This window comes from Diabrotica undecimpunctata, chromosome 3, assembly GCF_040954645.1.
Source record: "Diabrotica undecimpunctata isolate CICGRU chromosome 3, icDiaUnde3, whole genome shotgun sequence".
Taxonomy (NCBI): Eukaryota; Metazoa; Arthropoda; class Insecta; order Coleoptera; family Chrysomelidae; genus Diabrotica; species Diabrotica undecimpunctata.
This window is the reverse complement of record NC_092805.1, coordinates 138881058-138902755: the sequence shown is the minus strand read 5'-3', so window position 1 is coordinate 138902755 and position 21698 is coordinate 138881058. Positions and strand designations below refer to the sequence as shown.

The following is a 21698-nucleotide window of genomic DNA, read 5'->3' as shown; positions in this document are numbered from 1 at the left end:
ACATAAGCTCAAGAAAACTTCAGTAAGATCAAGTTTCTTTCATCTATAATTTAGAAATTTGTTAGTCACATAAACACATAACGCAATAAACAAGTAGGTAATAGAGCGCATAACGCTTTAGCAACAATGCATTAAAATTCGATGTTTGAAATATCTAGAGTGATATTTTTTTTCTTCCTCGCTATAAGCATGTCTGATTTTCCATTGTGTATGATAATAATTTACCAGTGGAACGTTTACCACCTAATTAAAAAAGTTTTATCAAACAGAACGCAGCAGATTTACAAGCATCTGACATTTGGGTACAGTTAATATACGTATTCCCGTCTGTTCGCAAATAGTAAATGACCAAAATGCACATCTTGTAATGTAGTAGAGGGTATTATGTAGATTTTAAATATAATGCTCCAAATATATTTTAATTATTACAATACTTTTAACAGCCTTAAATACTAACACATTACATTAATTACGTTTACAGTGTCACACCATCTCAGAGACGACTGGCTTTTTGGGCCCCCACTATTTATTGTTTGTCTTGAAACGTACTAATGTTTATTAGATTATAATAAAAACTAAGTGTAAACACTTCTTAATGCGTTTTTGTGAAAAAGTATTAAAGGAAATTACAATAGTACATGTATCCCTTAATTTTTCACACATTTTTATTTGAGAATGACCTATTAAAAAAATGTAAAGGAAAATTAAAAAGTCGTTTACTACTTTAATAAGAATATATAAATATTTATCGTGAAAAATAAAAAATAAACTCGTTATTAAAAATGCGTCATTATAAAGTTGAGATTTTGCGGTGCACTCTCCGCATACTTTTTTTTCGTACTCCAACCAGGTCTCTGACAATGAAAGCAAACATTCTCAAAAGCTGTTCTCTTTTTTTTTCTTTGTAGTGATAAAGTAAGCAATCGTTTTTGTTTTTTCTAGCTTTTTAACTCTCGCTTTCAAAGATTTGCTCAATATGAGTTTGTTCGGTTGATACAGATTTTCCAATATTTCTTTAAGGCGAGGTTCCACAAGCTGAAATGCTTATTTTTCAATAAATTTTTAATGTTTTAAGTCCTTAATATTTTTGTAGTACACGTAAAGTCTGTACGCATGCATTGTACTATGTCAAATTATAGTCTAAAAAATAAAGTAAGCTTGCTACATTTCTCAACTAACGAACCGACACTACCCTTAGTGAAGTTATGATCAGCAATAATATCAGGTTTATTGGTTCGTGGGTCTGTACTGGCATAGTGCTAAAAAGATGGTAGGTAACAAAAGAACAGTCTTATTGATTTGATCTGAACAGAGGCTTGTTTTTAATTCACGATTTTTTAATGGTAAAAAAACAGCAGGTATTTTCTTTCTGTTCTTCTTCACAGTACCAATACAAGTGAAGTCTTTTAATTTTATTAGCTGCAATAATTTCATCAAAGTGAAAAAATTATCAAAATTCATTGATCTATTTGAACCCAAAAGTAGTTGTGCAAGTCGCACTATGGCCTGTAATGGTTTACTAAATCTCTTTCCATCATCTGGTAGTCTATTTTCATCCAAATTTTTGTTCGTATAGATCTATGCATTTAAAAGGTAATGGGTTCTGGCATCAGTTCAGTACATTATCTGGATAACATACTTTACAGGCTTATTGTTATATTCATTTTTAAACTGCACCGACCTCGAAATCCCACAAGCTTTTCATCAATGTATGCTGATTTGCGAATGGTGTTATAAGTTTGGCAATTCTTCAACAATATATATATATATATATATATATACATATATTTATGAAAATAAGCTTTTATTAAATAAGTATACCTTAATTCAGTCATTCAAACTCCTGATATTACAAAATATTTTACCTGCACTTTTTTAAATTGGTTTTAAACGATTTAAAATATGCGTACCTATAAATTAATCGTAAAAATTTGTATCTCGTGTTTAAATTTTTTATTAATGAATTTTAATTTGCTTATTGGAGGCAAATTTTAAAATGTGCATTTTGCTGTTTTTACTTTTTATTGAGTACCAATTAAACAAATTATATTCTATTAAAAAAATATTGCATAGTACAGGCCAATTATTGAAAGTCACGAAATTAAAACCAGACTTAAATATATTAAATTATAAAAACCAAATACTAAAATATCTGACAAGATATACAAATTTGTTTCCACATTTATTTTTCTGAATAAAATAAAATAATCATAGATATAAATGACACAGTAAATAAAGTGTAGTAGCCCAAAAAAACACTAAAATGCAAACACCTCGTTTTTCGTATGCACAAAAACATTAAAATTGTGCAGAACACCAGAAAACGAAGCAATATTCATAGTTGTAGATAGTTGTGGCGGCAGCAGTTGTGGCAACGGCCGAGCTACACGACCTTGGAATTGTTACCAACTATAACACAAAAATCATAATAGACAGAAGTAAACTGAGGAACGATAAAATCTTCGTTATCGAAAATAAATAACCAACCCCCACAGAACAACCGTACATAATGAGAACATTTTATTAGTTTAAAAGCCAGGGTCTATATTTTAAGATCACACAGTACCCCTTTTTGGATAGGCTCTAAGCGTTTGTCAAATTATTGTGAACTTTCGCGTTTATTCACCGTGAGTCACAAGTTGATTTCTTTGACTTAAGTACCGATCAAAAATATTTGTTTCAAATTTGTGTCGCAGTTTCTACAGCAGAATGTTCTTTGGATTCATTAAACCGAAGCCCTCGAAAGTTGACACATTCTTGATGGCTCATTTTGGCCAATCGCATTCTGTCTTTATGTTAGTACTGAAAATCCAACCTCGAATTTAAAGAAACCGCCCAAACTTATTGTCACAGTTTATGCTTCTTTAAGGTTTCACATTAAATGTAACTCATCATGTATAAATGCTGCAAAGTTTGCAGCTTTTGCAAACAATAAAACGTAGCCGGCATATAAAGCAAGATGTGAAAAGTATTATAGACCCTATAATTTAAAGAAATTTCTATTTGGTTCATCCGGAAAATCTTCTGATGTGTATGCTGCATGACACTCGCCCCATACAAGAGAGCTAAAAATGCAAAAATTAAGGCCAAGAATTATTCGTTTATTATCCGATCTTCGATTATTCCACAAATTAATTTTCATGCAGATCACAATATTGATGTGATTGATTGACAAAACAATAACATACTTCGCCATCCATTGCTTTAAACTTTAAAAGTAGAGGATTTGAATAATATTATTTCCGGTTCTCCTAAAAAAATCATCGACATCACTACATTTTCCCGTTATACCCAATCGGTAGAGAGATTCATTCGTGAAGCTCGTTACCGAAGAATCTTCATCGGTTGTTGTGTCGCAAAAAAGAGACAGTTTTATCAAGGCAAAAATTGATTTGAGTAAACGTATGGCAAAATTTGAGTAAAAAAAGGCTATAAGAAATAAATACTCAAAATTAGGGGGGATGGTAGAGAGTGGGTAAAGGAATAAAGATGACATATTACAAAATATTTTAATTGGATATTATTTGTAAAATAACAAAGTGAACGTATTATCTTTCTTTCCAATTTAAATCATAATTTCGTATATTATTTTTTATTTTTTCAACGCCCGCTAGCGGACAGAAGATACATTTTTTACAGAATATTTTTTAAAAAACCGCAAATAAAGATTAGTTTTGTTTATGAATACCAACTGTCAACTTTTGCGCACTACTCCAAACACAATTTTCGAAACTTTGATTTTTCGCTGCACCTTATTGGTTAAGCTCTTAATCATATTAAACCTATTTTAACCTAACTATAATGATTTTCACGAAGATGGACTGGTTTTAAAAATCCAAAACTATATTGCATATAAAAAAAATATTTAGGAGGTTTCTTTGATAAAATGAATGGCGAGTCTTATTATATTAATTACTTAAAGTTTAGCCAAAGAAGATTATTTAACTTCAGATCTATTGTATGTAGCAGTTATATAGATATATAAAGGTGTATAATCTAACCTACATACCTAAAAGCTACAATGTAAGATTGTCTCCCTTTCGTTGTAAACTGAATCCGATAGAGACAGTTTGAAGTCAAGTTAAACACTGCGTTGCTACCCGTAGCATTGACTTCAAAAGAGAGCACATTCAGCAATTAATCGATGAAGCGTTTGACAATGTATTTGATGAGCAGTAGCAAAATTATGTATAGCATGTCATTCGAGTTGATACCGAAATGTGGATAGCTAATAACTTGCGGGAAGACATAATACACCAAAGTAATTTGAAATATTATTTTATCCCAACATACCGAATATATTAAAAAAATCGGTTTTTTCATTATTACGATCGTAAAATAATCCATTGGTTTTAAATTTTTTAATTTGATAGTAAGTAATGCATTTTGAAAGGTGACAATTTTACACATTGTAAATTTAATACCGTCACATAGTCATGTACCTTCATTTATTTTAATAAAGTACATAAAATTTGCAATAGAATATAGTATATTAAAGTATAAGTGGATATTGAGGTCTTTAACCCTACTGTGCACGAGTTGGGTCTGTCGGACCCATTCAGTTTTTTTAATATTTCTATTCGGTCAGCGAGTCTAAGTACGGTCCTGGCTGTATAGGTACCTTTTGACGGCATGGCCAGCTATAACCCCTGAGTTACTAATGCGTATTGAAGCGATAGTTTCGATGTTATATCTGTTTTCCCGTTCCTTAATGTAAGTATGTTTTTATGAAAGTACAAAACAAAATTTGCAGTGCATTGATTTTAGAGCTTTGCAAAACAATGTATTCTTATAAAGGAGAGGTAAAATGTTTGCAATGTCTCTACGAGGAAGTTGCAACCGACGAGGAAGAAAATTATGAAGATTCAGATTCCGATGAGTCTATTGTTGGAAAATTAGAAAATGAAGATGGTTATCATAACTCAGAGTCTGAATTCAATTTATAAGATACCGAACCATACTTACAAGAATGTATTCCACAAGGTGGGTCAAACCACCACCTTTATTATAATACCAAAGATGGAATGAGATGGAATAAGGCAGACGGATCACGAAATCTTAGAACTAGACGAGAAAATATCATCACAAAACTTCCTTGGGTTATTTGTGAAGCGAAAAGTTGCAAAACTGAACAGTAATGCTAAAAACTGTTTTTTAATGACAAAATTATAAAACATGTTGTTGAATGTACTAATGTATATATCGAGCAAGCAACAAATATATGTGGACCAAAAGCTCTGATTGGCCTGCATTACTTAGCTGGAGTTTACCGTGAAGGTAGAACTTCAATTTTTGAGTTTTGGGAAAAAAATGGTACGGGCATTGACATATTTCCGACAACGATGGCTCTCCGCAGATTTAGTTTTCTTATAAAGTGCTTACGCGTAGATGATATTCGTACAAGGGACGAACGGAAACAAGTAGACAAACTTGTAGCAGTTATAGTCGTATTCGAGGATAAAGTTGAAAATTTTTAAAAATATTATACCATTGACCAATATGTCACTATCGATGAAATACTTTTAGACTTTAGAGGTCGCTGTAGGTTTAGAATATACCTTCCAAACAAACCGGACTGATACGGTCTGAAGGTATATTCTTTGGTGGATTATCGCACTTTCTATACTCATCAATTAGAAATATATGCCGGTACGCAACCACCAGGTCCATATTCTATCAGTTCTGCAGCCTACGATGTGGTTGAGCGGCTTTGCAAACCAATCTCCAAATACAACCAGAATATCACAATGGACAATTGGTTTACATCAATTGAAGTCGCAAAAAACTTACTGACAAATCATAATCTAACAATTGTAGGCACCCTACGGAAAAACAAAAGGCATAGCCCAACCGAATTTTTATTGAACAATAGACCGCCAAAATCAACTATGTTTTGATTTACCAAAGATATGACTATATTGTCCTATATCTACTACTACTACTGAGGATTTCCACACTTTTCACTGTCTTCCTTCACTCAACCGTTTTCTCTAATTTTCCCTGTCATTCCAGTCTCCATCTCGCAGGGTTCTTTTCTCCATAGCCTCGTCGATTTCATCTCTGAATGACCTTCGGGGTCTCCCTCTCTTTCTTCTTCCAATCGGGCTCCATTCTGTGATTTTGTTTATCCAGCGTCCTCTGTCCGCTCTTCTGACGTGGCCGTACCAGGATAGTCTCTTCTCCTCTAAATAGTCGATTATGTCTGATTGCACTCCCATTCTCCGCTTAATCTCTGCGTTTTCAATTCTGTCTCTTTTTGTAAGTCTACGGCTTCTCCTCTGGAACTCCATTTCTACTGCTCTTATTCTACCTCTATTTCTCTTGTTTATTGTCCAGTTTTCGGACCCATATGTCAGGATACTTCTTGTCAGGGTATTATATATTCTCTTTTTTGTCTTTATCGTAATATTCTTATCCCACAACACTGAGTTTAGTTGTCTTATACAGTTTCTTGTTTGTCTCAGTCTGTTGTTTATATCTTCTTCTGTTGTTCCCTGGTTCGATATTATGGTTCCTAAATACTTGAATTTATCTGTTCCATTTATTTGTCTTCCCTCGTCTATCTCTAGGTTTCTCATATCCTTGTTTTCTGTTGTTGGGTATTCGGTTTTCTCTAAGTTTATTTCCATTCCGTTGTTTTTATATTCTTCTTCTAGTTTTCTGAGCATAAAGCTGGGATCTTCTTCATCTTGTGCGATGACTACTTGATCGTCGGCAAAACTTAAGGTGTATAGGTATTCGTCTCTTACTGGTATGCCCATTCCTTCGCACTTTCTCCTCCATGGTTTGAGTGTCTTTTCCAAGAATATTTTAAACAGAGTAGGGGACGTAGCACAGCCTTGTAGAAGTTCTTTTGTCGTCTTAAATGGATTGTAGGCTTTATTTCCACATTTAATAGCTACTTTGTTTTCTTTGTATAGTGCTTTAACTGCTTTTATTAGTGTTTAGGAGGATTAGGAGTTTATTAGGATTCCGAGATCATTCATTGCTTCCCATAATTTGACTCTAGGTATTGAGTCATATGCTTTCTTTAGATCAACAAAGGCTAGATGGACCGGTCTACCTTTTGCCATTTTCTTCTCTATCAGTTGTTCTAATGTGTACGTATGATCTAGGCATGATTTTCCTACTGTGAACCCTGCTTGGTCTTCTCCAATTTTTCCTATTATTTCAGTTTCTAGTTTTTCCTTAATAATTTTCCCGTAAAGTCTACCTACCGATAATATTATACTAATTCCTCTATAGTTTTCACATTTTTTCCTGTTTCCTTTCTTATGTATGGATGTGATGTATGCTTCTGTCTATTCCGCAGGTATTTCTTCTCCATTTAGTCCTCTTTCGAACATTCTATGTAGCATGCGGAATAACTTTTCCGTTCCGTTTTTAATTAGTTCGTTTGGTATTCCTCCGGGTCCTTTGGCTTTTTTGTTCTTCAATGTCTTGATTGCTCTCTTAACTTCTGCCAGGCTTATTTCTATCTGGTCGTATGCCCCATTTCCTGCATGTTCTATATTCTCTTCCTGAAATTGGGGACGGTTTTCTCTAAGTAGTTTTACGTAGTATTCTTGCCACTCGTTTTCACTAATTTTGCCGATCTGGGTTTTCTCTGTCTTATTTCGTTGAAGTGCTTTTAATATTCGCCATGATTCTGAATTTCTCGTTCCTCCGATATGTCGTTCTATCTCTGTGCATGCTTGTTCCCATCGTTCGTTCTTTTCATTTGTTACTCTTTTCTTTACCTCTCTGTTTTTCGCTCTATATAGGTCTAAGTCTTCCTGTTTTTTGGTGTTTAGGTATTTTATGTGTAGTTTTTTTTTTTTTTTTATGCATTTCAATGTGTCTTCCCTTAATTTGATATTCTGATGGGTGTTCCTTTGGTTGTCTTCTCCAAGAGCTTCTAAGGCCGCTGAAATCAGGCAGGTTTTTATGTGTTCATGCATTTCATCTAACGTGTCATATCTGAATTCTTCTAGTTTTTGGTCTAGTCTTCTTTTGTATAAATCTTTTATTGATTTTTCCTATAATTGTCCTATATACTTAAACCAAAAAAACATGTTGTTCTTTTGTCAACTCTACATCATGTTGACCAAATCGATCCGACAACGGGTGACGAAAGTAAACCTGAAGTAATAATGTTTTATAACTCTGCGAAAGGCGGTGTGGACACAGTCGATCAACTTCGAGGTTCCTATACTGTCGCAAGAAATACAAAACATTGGTCCATGGTCATCTTTTATGGATTTCTTGATGTTGCTGCACTAAATGCATTTGTGATACAGAGAACTAACAAACTGGGTCTAAAAACAAGCAAAAGAAGAAGATTTTTTTTAAAGAACTAGGTCTTCATTTAGTAAAGGACAATATAAAAGAAAGAGCTGCTAAAGTCAGTGGTGTTGGACCTGCAAAAGCACCTGCAGAATTGCAAAATTAAAGGGGGCGTTGTGCTTTTTGTAGAGATCGTAAAACTCGATACTTACATGTGTCACTATTGTAAAAAATTTATTTTTGGAATATACCGTACCTATTTGTCGCATATGCATTGATAAAATGACTGAATAAGTTATATACAAGGTGTTTTTTAAACATCGGTCATATTGTAGTACGTAATTTCTTTTATATTTTTAGTTTTAGTATTAAAATAGAGTCCATTTTCTTTTAATGTATGTAAGTTGTCTTAAGTAGTAGTTCTAATATATGTAACGCAAACCTGTTGTTACAAAATTAAACATAAAAAATTTTTAGATTCATTTTTGGGCTTCTCAGACCTAACCCGTTCTTACGTGTATCAAAGTATCACCCGTTTACCGAAGGGTTAAAACACGCGCGATTTTCCGAGCACGACGGCGCAGCCATAGTGTGTTAAAGACCAGTTATCCACGAATACATTACGTTTGTTTTTTAATGGTAGACTTTGAAATCGTGTATTATTACTACAAAAAACTGAAATAAGAGCTAGTAATGTAAAATGGTTAAATTTGTGATGTACATTTGCTTAAAAGAAGAATGAGAAGAATGTTTCAAATATTATTGGAAGTGCCATTAATGGAAGTACAACCCCAATACAATTGGCTTCCGAGAATGTCGGTAGTATTAATTTGAACAGCATTTCCTCTGATTTAAAAAACGGAAGTATACATATTTCAAACAATACCAACTGTACTTTTCACATTCATTTAAAATGTTAGGATTTCCAAATATTCAAATAAAGCTTTTGAAATATTTTTGTTAGTAACATTTTATTCTAATTTTATTTATTTGACGTTCCTGTACTTCTGTCAGGTCAGATAAATATTTAAAACTGTGGATGTTGCCATGGTAACTTTAAGACATGCGCGTTTTTGAAATTTGAATTTAAAGACGCTACGGCGTACTTGAAATAAGCAAAATGGGGTACCAATAAAAAATATTTTATTTACCTAAATAATAAGTGTTTATTTTTTGATCAGTTACCAAAAAACTATCCCTATAAGAACATAATTATTTATTTGTAAATTGTAACTATTTAATTTATTAAAATATTTGAATACACGATTGAATTAAATTGACAAACGTGAAATTTAGCAACGTTCTCTTGAAAAATTTTGGTGCCGAGGTCGAGGACAAAACTGGTACAGGATTTCATATCTTCGGGATCATCAAGAAGCATTAGAGAAACCTTCAAGATTAAAAGATTAAAATAAAGTAATTTTTAAACATTTTTTGTGAAATAAATTCCCAAATTAGCAGTATTTTTTACACAGCGAACTTATCGTATTTATTGATATATATATATATATATATATATATATATATATATATATATATATATATATATATATATATATATCATATCATATCAATACCTTGCAATGCTTTGTGCCCTCCAAATGTAATAATCTGGCAGGACCCTGGACCACCTGGCCTGTCGGCTATACGTCCGTTAACGAAACCTATGCCCCTACACCATAGTCTTTGGAGTCCGACACCAAAGTGAAGGTGCCACGCCACGTATGCAAAAATAAACGTTTCGTGGGGCTCCACCTTCCCCGTAGTACCTGTGTTGCGAGTACATCACCTACCCGTTATCCCGCCCCCGGGCGGATAGGTTTGGCAGGTGGAGGAATTTCCACCTCGCACGTAGACATGTCGCCGCCGAGGATCTCCCCTCTACCACTCTTGGATCTCCCGGTAGGTATGTGTCGGGGCATCCACACCACGCCTGACACAAGGCCAGGAGAGGTATGTACGGGCCCAGCTCATTCAACCTCACCAGGCTCTTTTGGAATGAGAGTAGAGTGGTCCCACGAGAGTCTCGTCCCGGATACTAGGAGTGTAGACCGGCGACCATGTCGCCGAAGCGACCGTGTGCGTTTCTACAAACCCGACACCTCAAGCGACGGCTCTTCACCTCCGGATTCCTACCCATTAGTCCTGCCCTCTTACGACAGGCAGGGCTTTCTGACCCCGGCCGTATTCTTATCTCCGCGAGCCGGACGGAGAATTGTAATGTTATCGTCGCATGCTTAGAATTCCATGCATAGCACACATATCTAACGAACGGGTGCAAAATTATCAAAATGAGAAAGGGCCAGTACAGTAAGGTCATATAAATGTCGCTTACTCCAGTTGAATTAGTCAGGGCAAAATCAAAGGGAAACGCTAAATTGGAAGAAAACCACTGCCCTGGCTACGTAACATTGGACAATGGACAGGTCGAACGGCCGAGTAGTTGTTTCATCTAGCGGCCGACCGAGATACTTAACTTGTTAATACGACGATAGCCTTAATTTCTAAGAAGCAATCGCCATTAATTATTAATCATTATCAGGGTGCCCAAGTACACAAATCTGTCTTTTTCTTATTGTGCTGTCTTCTAACGAAGGTTGACGATCACTTATTTAAACGCTTCCCTATCTTTGCAACGTGAAATACCTGTTTGATACTGAGGTTAGCCCTCTGTCTACCACTTTGAAATCCGCCACTTGGTGTATGTGCAATAGATTATTATTGGCTCTGGCTAAGATTATTATTTTTGTTTTTCCCGTATTGAACGAAATCCGAATTTTGCCTCACTTTTTCTTTTTTTAACAGAAGTCGCTTATCTGGCTTAGCAGGTCAGTGATGGTAATCATTTCGACCTCATTCGCTGCTATTATAAGTGTGTCATCTTCGTACAACAGGTTACTGATTTTTCTTGATTTTGTCATCTCATTCGTCTTTTAATTTTCCCATTATTCATTCTCTTGATTTAGTGATAATAAATTTGTAGCCGCATTAGAAGTATACGCATCAGCTAACAATCATAGAGTTATTATTAAAATATACTATTAATAATAATAACAGATATATTTTGATATTTAATTAAATTAATTGAAATATTTCCAAATTCTGTGGCCATTTAAGTGACATATATCAGCTGTACAAAATTTAGAATTTTATCTGGATCAGTCTACTATTCAATCTCCATAATTAGACATATTTCTACTAGCACACCTAATAAGATACAAATCTTTAGAAATAAGAAAACTAAAAAATATTGCAGCAAACAGCAGCAAACGAAAGATTATTAGTTTTACCTTGATTCTCCCTAGATTGGTCCTTACCAGTTGGTGGTTTGTAATTAGGTTTTTTAATTTTTAAAATTTTTTTTAGGGCATCAAAAACGGATTGACCTATGATTCCGAAGCCGTGAAAATTAAAGACAAAATATGTGGTGGACGGAAAGGGAGACTTCTTGATAAAATTATTTTTGTAAACAAAGCTTTTTTATGTTTTTACGATCAGTATTCTCATTCAACGAAGGAATGACTTATTTACATTTAATAACAGTATATATTGCACAGTATCCATTTATAACCTGTTATTCAGTGTCAGGAAGTCCACATAGCCTCAATCTTCTAATGTTAAACTATACAATTATTTTGATAAACATTTACTCAGTTAATACCACATTTTAATACGCCTTTTTTAGTTTATCTCAACCTTCTTTCTAGGTAACTGCTTTTCTCAGATGAGCGAAGTAAGTTGGTTTTACCAATAAACCTAATTTGGCTGAAGTCCTTTGGTATTTATCTGGATCTTTATCATTCCCAGTGATACAGTTTTATAGGTCATAATCTATGAAAAACATTTTCATGTGAAAGTGCTAGATTTCACAGTTTTGTCTTCTATCTAATTTTTTAATATTTGAGGCACCAGGACTAACAAAAACATTATTTACTAATACGTGTCAAGTCACACAGTTTTTTAACAATTTAACGATCTCCTCAAAAAAGACAAAATGAGGAAGTAACGATTTTACGTATAGAACGTTGAACTTTTTGAGAAGTTATTATGCGTGTTGCTGGCCTCCATACCATGTAAAAGTTTAGACTGTAGAAACCCTAACGGGCGACCATGACCTTGCATGGGTTTTCACAGGTCACATGATGATGATGGTGATGATTTTCTTTAACACTTTTGTAGCGTAGTGTAAATGTCCTGATCGCATGACCTATTAGAATTTTAATTTAATATAAATTAAATTTCAAACGATTTTGATGAGTTTAATAAAACATAAAACATATAACATGGCGTTGGAAACAACAACAAAGGTCACACACAGCGTGCATGAACTTAAAATTAAACAGTTTACAGTTTATCCAACATATCACTTAAAATATAAAAATGTTTCTAAATTTTACTAAAATTTAGAAACTTTTCAAACATTTTTAAAAACACGTCTACTTTTTAAACATTTACACTACCCTGGAGCCCAAATTTTTACTTCCAGTAGAGATCATTTGTTTTTTGTTGGTTTTTTCGTTAGTTTAAATTTTTTTGTTTAATATTCGTCGTGTTCTATATTCCATTGTCTTTTACTGGTTAATTGATTGACATTCTTAAGTTTTCTAGTGGTCACTCTCATGTATAAATTTTCTTTGTTTTCTTTAGCAGAGCATTTTTACCTATGCCTTTTGGTAGATTTGACGCCTTCACTCCTTTTTGCTACATGTTGCTACATGTATTTTTGTCTGAAAGTACATATTACCTTTAGCTAAAATTATTAATTTTGATGAGCCAATAGTTAAAGAGATCTCTCTGATTATCGTAAATTGAATTTTAAAATAAGTTAATTAACAAATCCTAATTAACACTTTTGCATCTTTCTTCTAATTACAAAATTATAACTAAAGCGGATCCTTTGAAGTAGTTAAAAAAGTTAATTGCTTTCTCCTAGTGAAAAGGCGACGTAATCTGACTAGAAACACCTTTTCTAATCCCAAAGAATATTAATCAGGTGACATAAAGAAAATTCAGTGACTTTTAAGCTTATAAGGAAATTAATTTTCATTCCCTATTGATTTTACTGACATTAAAGTTTTAATTTGAATGAATTGTTAGTTGGAAAATGAGTGATATTACTGATACCAGATCATAATTTAAAAGTTATATTTCATTAATTAACGTAATTTTTTGCTCTATTAAGATTCAAGTTCATCTCAATAATATTTAAGCTAGAATTTTTACATAAATATTACAACAAACTGAATTACGCAGATTACACAAGTGTACGGAATTTTGTGTTTATAAATTCAATTCAGGTGATTGCCCTAAAACTTGCCTAAAACAGGAGTCGATATATATATATATATATATATATATATATATATATATATATATATATAAATATATATATAAATATATATATATATATATATATATATATATATATATATATATATATATATATATATATATATATATATATATATAAAAGTAAACCTATGTTTATTTTAAGTGAAACAGCAGGGTTTAGTTATTTTTAGTTATTTAAAGTTTTAGGTTGTATGACTGTTTTATTGACATTGCCATATTGTAAATTGTATGGTACAATTGTCAAATTACTTAATGGCGTAAGAAATAGCATTGTTCTTGATTCTCTTTTTAGGTTTGTATATTTGTTATGTTATGTTAGTTATGTTATTATTGTTAATAATTTATATTGTAGAATTTTAACGATAATAAACTCTTTTTAGACGAATTCAAACTGCTATCTCTTCACATGAATAAGGGTATGATATTAGACTTATAAATCAAGAACTTAAGCTGATAAAAAAATATATAGTGATAACTATAAATTTCCAAGCCGTTATTTGGACAAAACGATATTTAAGAATGAATTTTACATTAATGAGAATTTGCATGGCTATAGAAGAAAACAGTAGTGATAGTAAGAAAAATGTATTTTTTATTATGAAATCACCTTTGAAAAACAACTTCAAATTTATCATTCTGAACTATTTCATCTGAAAAAAGTAAAGAATATGTTAACATCTATGAAAACAAGAGGATCCTTTAGAACATGTACTATAGCATTAGAAGACAATTTGAAGGAGATTTATTTTGATTCAGATAGTGATGTGGTTTATTAAAGTGAGTACTTACAACAGACCTTATTACCAGTGTCTGAGAAGATAGAAACAACTGAACAATTTCCATCATTTGCTGAGTTGCTCCAGAAATTTAATGACACAAATTTACCTAAAGTTAAAAAGAAAAATTAAAAAAAAATAAAAGATGATTTTGTAATTCGAAATTTTGATGGAAATAATGTTCCAATGAATTCATCGCTCAAGACCTTCGAATCAGAATGTTTGCGATGTGAGGTGGTTGTTAATGAAGACAAGATTTTGATTCTACAACAAGAGACAAGAGTTTGTTTCTTGATGGAATAGCAAAAGAATGGTTTGAATCAAAAATAATAAAATTAGGCTTAGATAACAGTTTTGAGGTATGGAAAATTAATTTTTTAGATAGTTTTTGTGAAACAGGTTAGCATAATCATAGACAAGCTTATTCTTTTAGGTATATAGGTGGTAGTATTGTTGATTATGCGTTTCGTAAAGAAAAATTATTGCTAAATATAAAGAATGATTTTCCCATTGATATACTAATTGATTTAATTGTAACAAAAGAGATGGAGAAATGAAGCCCGTAGCATACTTTTCAAAAAAATTGAACAAATATCAAAAAAATAAAAAGGCTATTTTTTTAGAATGCCTGGCAATTAAAGAAGCAATCAAATTTTAGCAATACTGGCTAATGGGAAGAAAATTTCTCGTTATTACTGATCATAAACCCCTTGAGGGAAGAGAACTTCGTACAAGACCAGATGAAGAATTAGGAGATGTGACACATTTTCTTTCACAATTAGACTTCGACATTAAATATGAACCTGGAAAAGAAAATGTAGAAGGAGACTGCCTTTCTAGAAACCCAGTTTTGGAAAATATGAAAAATGCAGAAACATTTATAAGAACAGTAAACCTAGTCACATTAACCGAGATAAAACAAGACCAAAATAATAATCGACAAGTTATAGATACAATGAGAGGAACAATTTTGAACCAAGATATATTTTATAAATTAAGGAAGAATGAAAAAAAATTAATTTTATCCAAAGATTTTGGAAAAGAGTTAATATCAAAAGTTCACAAATTTAATGGTCATATTTGTGCTGGTAGAGTAACAAACAAAATTAGAAATTTTTACTACATTAAGAATATAGATTCACTAGCAAAGGATATCTATCAAAAATGCGAGATCTGCTGTAAAAATAAAACAAGAATCGGTCCAAAATATGGTCTTTTGTCACAATTGGGTCCAGCAAAAAACCTTTTCAGATAATGTCCTCAGATACAATAGGAGGATTTGGTGGCAATCGTTCGACAAAAAAATACCTCCACTTACTTGTAGATCACTTCACCAGATATGCCTTTGCAGTTACTTCTAAAAATCAGACCACAGATGATTTCATAAAATTAATCGCCAAAATTCAAGATAAACACCCCATAAAAACCTTATTAACAGATCAGTATCCAGGAATAATTTCCAAAATATTTAGAAATCATATGAAACATTTAAATATTCAATTAATTTTTACAGCAGTAGACTGTCCATTCGCGAATGGATTAAATGAAAGACTTAATCAGACATTAGTTAACAGAATAAGATGCAAACAAAATGAAACTAGAATTGGAGCATGGACAAAAATAGCTGAAGAATGTATAGAGGAATACAATAAAACAGATCATTCTGTAACCGGATATAACCCAGAATATTTGCTTTTTGGAAAAGCAGATCCGATTGTTTCCGAGGAACTGTGTGAGACAACAAATGTATCAAAAGATAAAGAAATAGCCTATAAAAATTCGGTACGACATCATGAATATAATAAAAAACTGTATGACAAAAATAAAAAATCCTATGAATTCAAAGAGGGAGATTGGGCATATGTAGAAAATAAATCAAAACTAAATAGAAAAAAACTTGACGAAGTAAGAGTAGGTCCATTTCAAATAAAAAAACAAATTTCAAATACATTATATGAAGTAGATATTGGATACAAAAATAATGATATGAATTATTTCCATGTTTCAAAATTGATGCCTTGTGATAAACCATATACTTAGATATTTTATCATACCTTTTTGGTAGTGGGATGTAAAAGTAAACCTATGTTTATTTTAAGTAAAACAGCAGGGTTTAGTTATTTTTAGTTATTTAAAGTTTTAGGTTGTATGACTGTTTAAGTTTTATTGATATTGACATATTGTAAATTATATGGTACAATTGTCAAATTACTTAATGGCGTAAGAAATAGCATTGTTCTTGATTCTCTTTTTAGGTTTGTTTATTTATTAAGTTATGTTAGTTATGTTATTATTGTTAATAATTTATATTGTAGAATTTTAACGATAACAAACTCTTTTTAGACTGCTATCTCTTCACATGAATAAGGGTATGATATTACGCTTACTATATATATATATATATATATGTATATATATATATATATATATATATATATATATATATATATATATATATATATATATATATATATACTAGTTGCCAGCCGTAGTCCGTTTGAAGAGGTTTACTCTCCGGACACTGGAACTCACTTAAGCATGGGTGTATGTTACCTGAAGTAAAATCTAATTAAAATATTAAACATCATATAATATTATCAACAACATGTACAATCTTTGGTAACACATTACATTTTAAAGGGTTTTTACCCAAATATTTTGGTGGCTTAGGCATGGTAACCTGTATTTTAACCTGATGATGGAACAGTTGTTCCGAAAACGTTCGTGCTTGTAATGTTGCCCTTTTAAGGGTTTTTATAAAATAAAATATACCCACATACAAAGACTAACCTCTTTTGTTATACGTGGTATACAGCCAGCTACAGGAATTATTTTCCTTGTGGATTTTCTACTTAAAATGTTTTTAACTAGGGCTTAAATGACATCTATAAGGGATAACGTTTATTTTGGTTTAGCAACTTTTATCTTATCTTATGTTAATATAAAGTTATTTAACAAAATAACCTCATTGTAAGTGAAAATTTTGAAACACTTGGTGGAAAAAATGTTTTATTAAGTAAAATGTAATACAAGAAAGCGAGGTAGTGGAATATTACTATGAATAACATTGTAAGAATAACATGGTAATGTTACCATGATTTTACGTTCAATACTTAACATTTTGTAGGCAAGACGATCCCTGAACAAAATAGTATCCTGTTTTTACAATGTTATTTATGACTTATTTGGCAGTCTTCTGAGAAAAAACAATACCAAAAGAAGAAACATTTTAGAAGAAAGAGACAAATGAAAATTGAGAAACTCCGGCCAAAAATGTTCTAGCAAAACTGACAAGTTAATGAAAATGAGAGAATTGGGACCTGGATGCAACGATAAAATGTAACAGAAAATGTAAATCGAAATTATCTGATTATGATAAACTCAACTTATTTAATAACTTTTGTTCAATGCTGATCATGTCAAACCGAGCAAATATTTATTTAGATAGGTTTTCAGACAAGATAGAAAGTTTGCAAAGTTAAAAGTCCAGTTTCTTTTGGACCGTTTTAACTTTGCAACCTCTCTGTTATTTTAGAACATACCTACATAAATATTGCAGTAGTAATATAAATATAATTTGCAGTTAGCAGAACACCGACTTTAAGTTGGTAAGAAAACATTTTTGGATACTGATTAATAAATACTATGTGGTTAACTATGTAATCCAAAAAAGTTAATAGTCAGGAAGATGAAGGGAGCCTACGAGGAGATATGGGCATAAGTGAAAATAACAAATTCAACAGAAGAGGGGAAGTTCAACGTTGCCAAACTTATTGGTTTTATTTGACCTGTTGTCTTTTTAGCATTTGAACAATGTTCTAAGATAATCAAATTTGGGCGAATTGATTTAAATGGTAATTTACTGTTTTTTATTGGGAATATGCCACAATTTTACTTTACAATAAGTTTAATTTAACATTTTAATTTCCACTTCGGAAATCGTTTTATATAAATAAAATTTATTAATCTTTCGTATTTTAAGCACGATTTCCGAATTGGAAATCTAAACATCAAAATAAGCTTATTTTAAAATCACATTGTACCTTATTCCCAATAAATAATAAACTGCATTATGACGCCACAAAAAAAACCTTCATACAAAACCATTTTTTCAACGTCGTGCCTTCAAAGTAAAGACACTTTGATTTTAATACTTTGGTAACGAGCAGAACAAAACTAGTTTAGTATGCCATGCATATTGCATGGATTCGTGGGTTGGTCTTTCATAGCATAATAAATAAAGACAGTACTAGGAAAGCATTAGGAAGGAGTAGGTTTAGCATATTAACCATATTTATATAAATAAATAACCATATTTTGGTTTAGATTAGAACAAAGATAAAATTGGTATAAAAGTATATAATTTGTTCTATGAAAATAAAATCAAATAAAAAATTTGACACTACTGTTTAAATTAAAAAGAATTCCAAACAATTAGAAATTCTAAACCAAATAAAATTCTTAGGTAATTAAATGTTTAAACAGACCACCAAATTGTAACGTACAGTAACCAAATCTAGTACACAACGCATTCCTCATGGCGTTGAGTTCATCTGCCGATATGTTTTGGTTAAGTTGGATTATCTTTTCCTTCAGTTCCTCCAAGTTGGTGGCTCCCTGGAATTCATGCCTGTACAATTTTGTACAGGCATGCATTTGTTGGCAGCATTTGTTACATATGCCATTAGTACAGTCAAACTTTTCAAATTGATGAATAATGGCCAATACAGTGTTTTCTATAGGTATTTCAAATTACTATTTTTAATAAATTATTATTTTCAAATATATAAATATCTATTTATATATATATATATATATATATATATATATATATATATATATAATATTTTCAAACAGCATATCAAATTTCTATCTTCACACTTACGCGGTTACCTCCAAAAATAAATACATAGCATAGCGTTTGGCCTGTCTCGTTGAAGAGAACGGACGAATGGCGATGTTGCCAAAATTATCTTTTTTTTTTAATTTTGTACCAGTATTTGTATCAATTAGTGTTTCGTTATTAATATCATCATCCAATTTTAAATGGCAATATAATCGCGCCACTCATCGTCGATTTTTTGAACCAATTCAATGTTTTAATTCAAATATGTAATAAGGCAATCCTGCCGCTGTTTCTTACGTATAAGATGGATCGGAAATAATCTTCTGACGTTCACTAATGGGCGTGCATGAGGAATGTGGACGGGAGACCAACGGGAAAGGGTAAAATATGATTTTATATCTGTGTTAGATATCCTGTTAAATTTTACTATACCGACCATAAACTTTTACCTACATCGTATAGGCACTACTTGAACATATTTAGTTATAAAATACTTCTTAATATTTTGTTACTCTTAACAGGTAAGTGTTAATAGCAGACACATACAGTCAAGTAATCAACAGACAATTTAATTAATGTAAGATAAAAATATACAGGTTCTGTAATTTAAAAAAACTTCCAAAATAATTTGGCTAGTTGTAAAAGGGAGATAAAAGTAAATAAACTTTCTTTGGTTTTAAATAACGTAAAATAAATGGGTTTGTGGAACGTATTTAGAATGTTTTTGTAGTGGTAACCAAATTACCTCTGCATTTTTTTTACCTGTTCAAATAAACAATTTATTTTATGTAATACCACTCCGTAGCACCCATCACTATTGTGTTATTTACAAATATTAACTTTGAAATATTGCCACTTTATTTAATCCCTAGTAGCAATTCTTATAACTCATTCAGATGAATTAGGATACTCGTCTGCTGGTCGCGTTGCATCCTTAAGAGTAATAGCAGCCATTAAACGTTCTTTGAATAATGTACCAAAACTGTAAGAAGCTATATAATCAAAAATACGACTGAAAATTGCAAACGGGAAAATCTTTTAATAATTTAAGACACATAAGAATAAAATAGTACAAGAAATATGCTGGTTATGTAAATGTAAAAGTTTTAAAAAAAATTATTTATTCTATATATAATAAGCGTTGAGATCAAAAATAAAGGGTGCAAAAAATAAGAATTTTATGTAGGTGTTGATAAGATATCAATAAAGCGTATAAAAGCGAAACAGACATTTGTGTACACTTGTTACGTGCAAAGGCAGACATTTGCCTTTAAACCAATCCGGATGCGACTTCTTAGTCACGTGCTGTCGTGTTCGCGTTGTTTGTTATTAAATTCGTACTTTGTACTCACATTTAGACCAAACGTGGTAAACATACGTTATAAATTAGTGCTCATGAAAATAAACAATAATTAAACATTGTAAACAAGAATAACATTACTATTGAACCAAGTCTAGCTGGTAAAGAGCGAAAACCATTAGTAAATAAGGATTAGTGGAAACGAGAAATAGCAAAAAAGCTATGTTCATACATACAAAGGTATGTTCACATTAAAGTTTTTGTTTAACAACTGATCGGATTATATTATTTTACTTTTTTATGTATTCTCAGCGATACGTTCCTGAATTTCACTGGTGCGCTCATTCAATTTTTCAGTAAAAATGAAAAAAAATCACAAACCCACGAGAAAGAATAAATAACATTGGGTACACAAACTGCGAAGATAATTGTGCAATAGCAATATTTTCCTTTGACTGCCAAAACAATCTACCGCTAACAAAAATCGATGACCAGGCCTGCTATTTTAGTATGCAAATAAATTTGTACAATTTTACAGTTGTAACTGGAAATTCAAAGTCCCCACTTAATCCTGAATTAGTAAAATCGTTTATATGGACAAAGAATGACCGCCAGAGGAGTTCAAATGAGATTGTTTTCGCTGTTTATCACACCTTGATAACTTTAATTTTGATAAAGGGGTAGAGAAAGAGCTTTTAGTCGCTGATGGTTGTGGGGCCAGAATAAGAATATCACAATAGTTGGAATGGTTCAATACGGGCTACAATTCTCTCCACTTCATATAAAGTGTATAGAACTGGTATATCCCGTTGTCGGTCATTATTTCCTTCTCCCTAGCCGAGTATTTGCTCAAAAAGAAAGAAAAGTTAATAAATATGCCACCATAATTGATCCAGAAACGTATACCTATTAATTTTATAAAAGATTATTCTACAGTGCTAAAGATGGAAGCAGATTACACAGTTTTTGACTGGAAAAAGGTGAAGTGCAAAAAGTTTTGGCATTTTCGTTTTCAATCATCCAAACGATTATTATTTTATAAGCCCAAGAGCATCTGCAAGAACGGAAAGAATATTAAAATCCGCAAGGAAACTAAGTTCCTGTAGTTGGTTGTATACTATGTATTAAAAAATGTTTTCAATAAAATCCTTTATAAAAA

The 21698-nt window shown here is 31.7% G+C and overlaps 1 protein-coding gene across 1 annotated transcript in view; it reads left to right on the top strand.

Moving 5' to 3' along the window:
• Window positions 1-21698, top strand: part of Con (leucine rich repeat protein connectin) — a 1033948-nt gene that overhangs the window by 335517 nt on the left and 676733 nt on the right. The gene's annotated exons all lie outside the window — the stretch shown is intronic.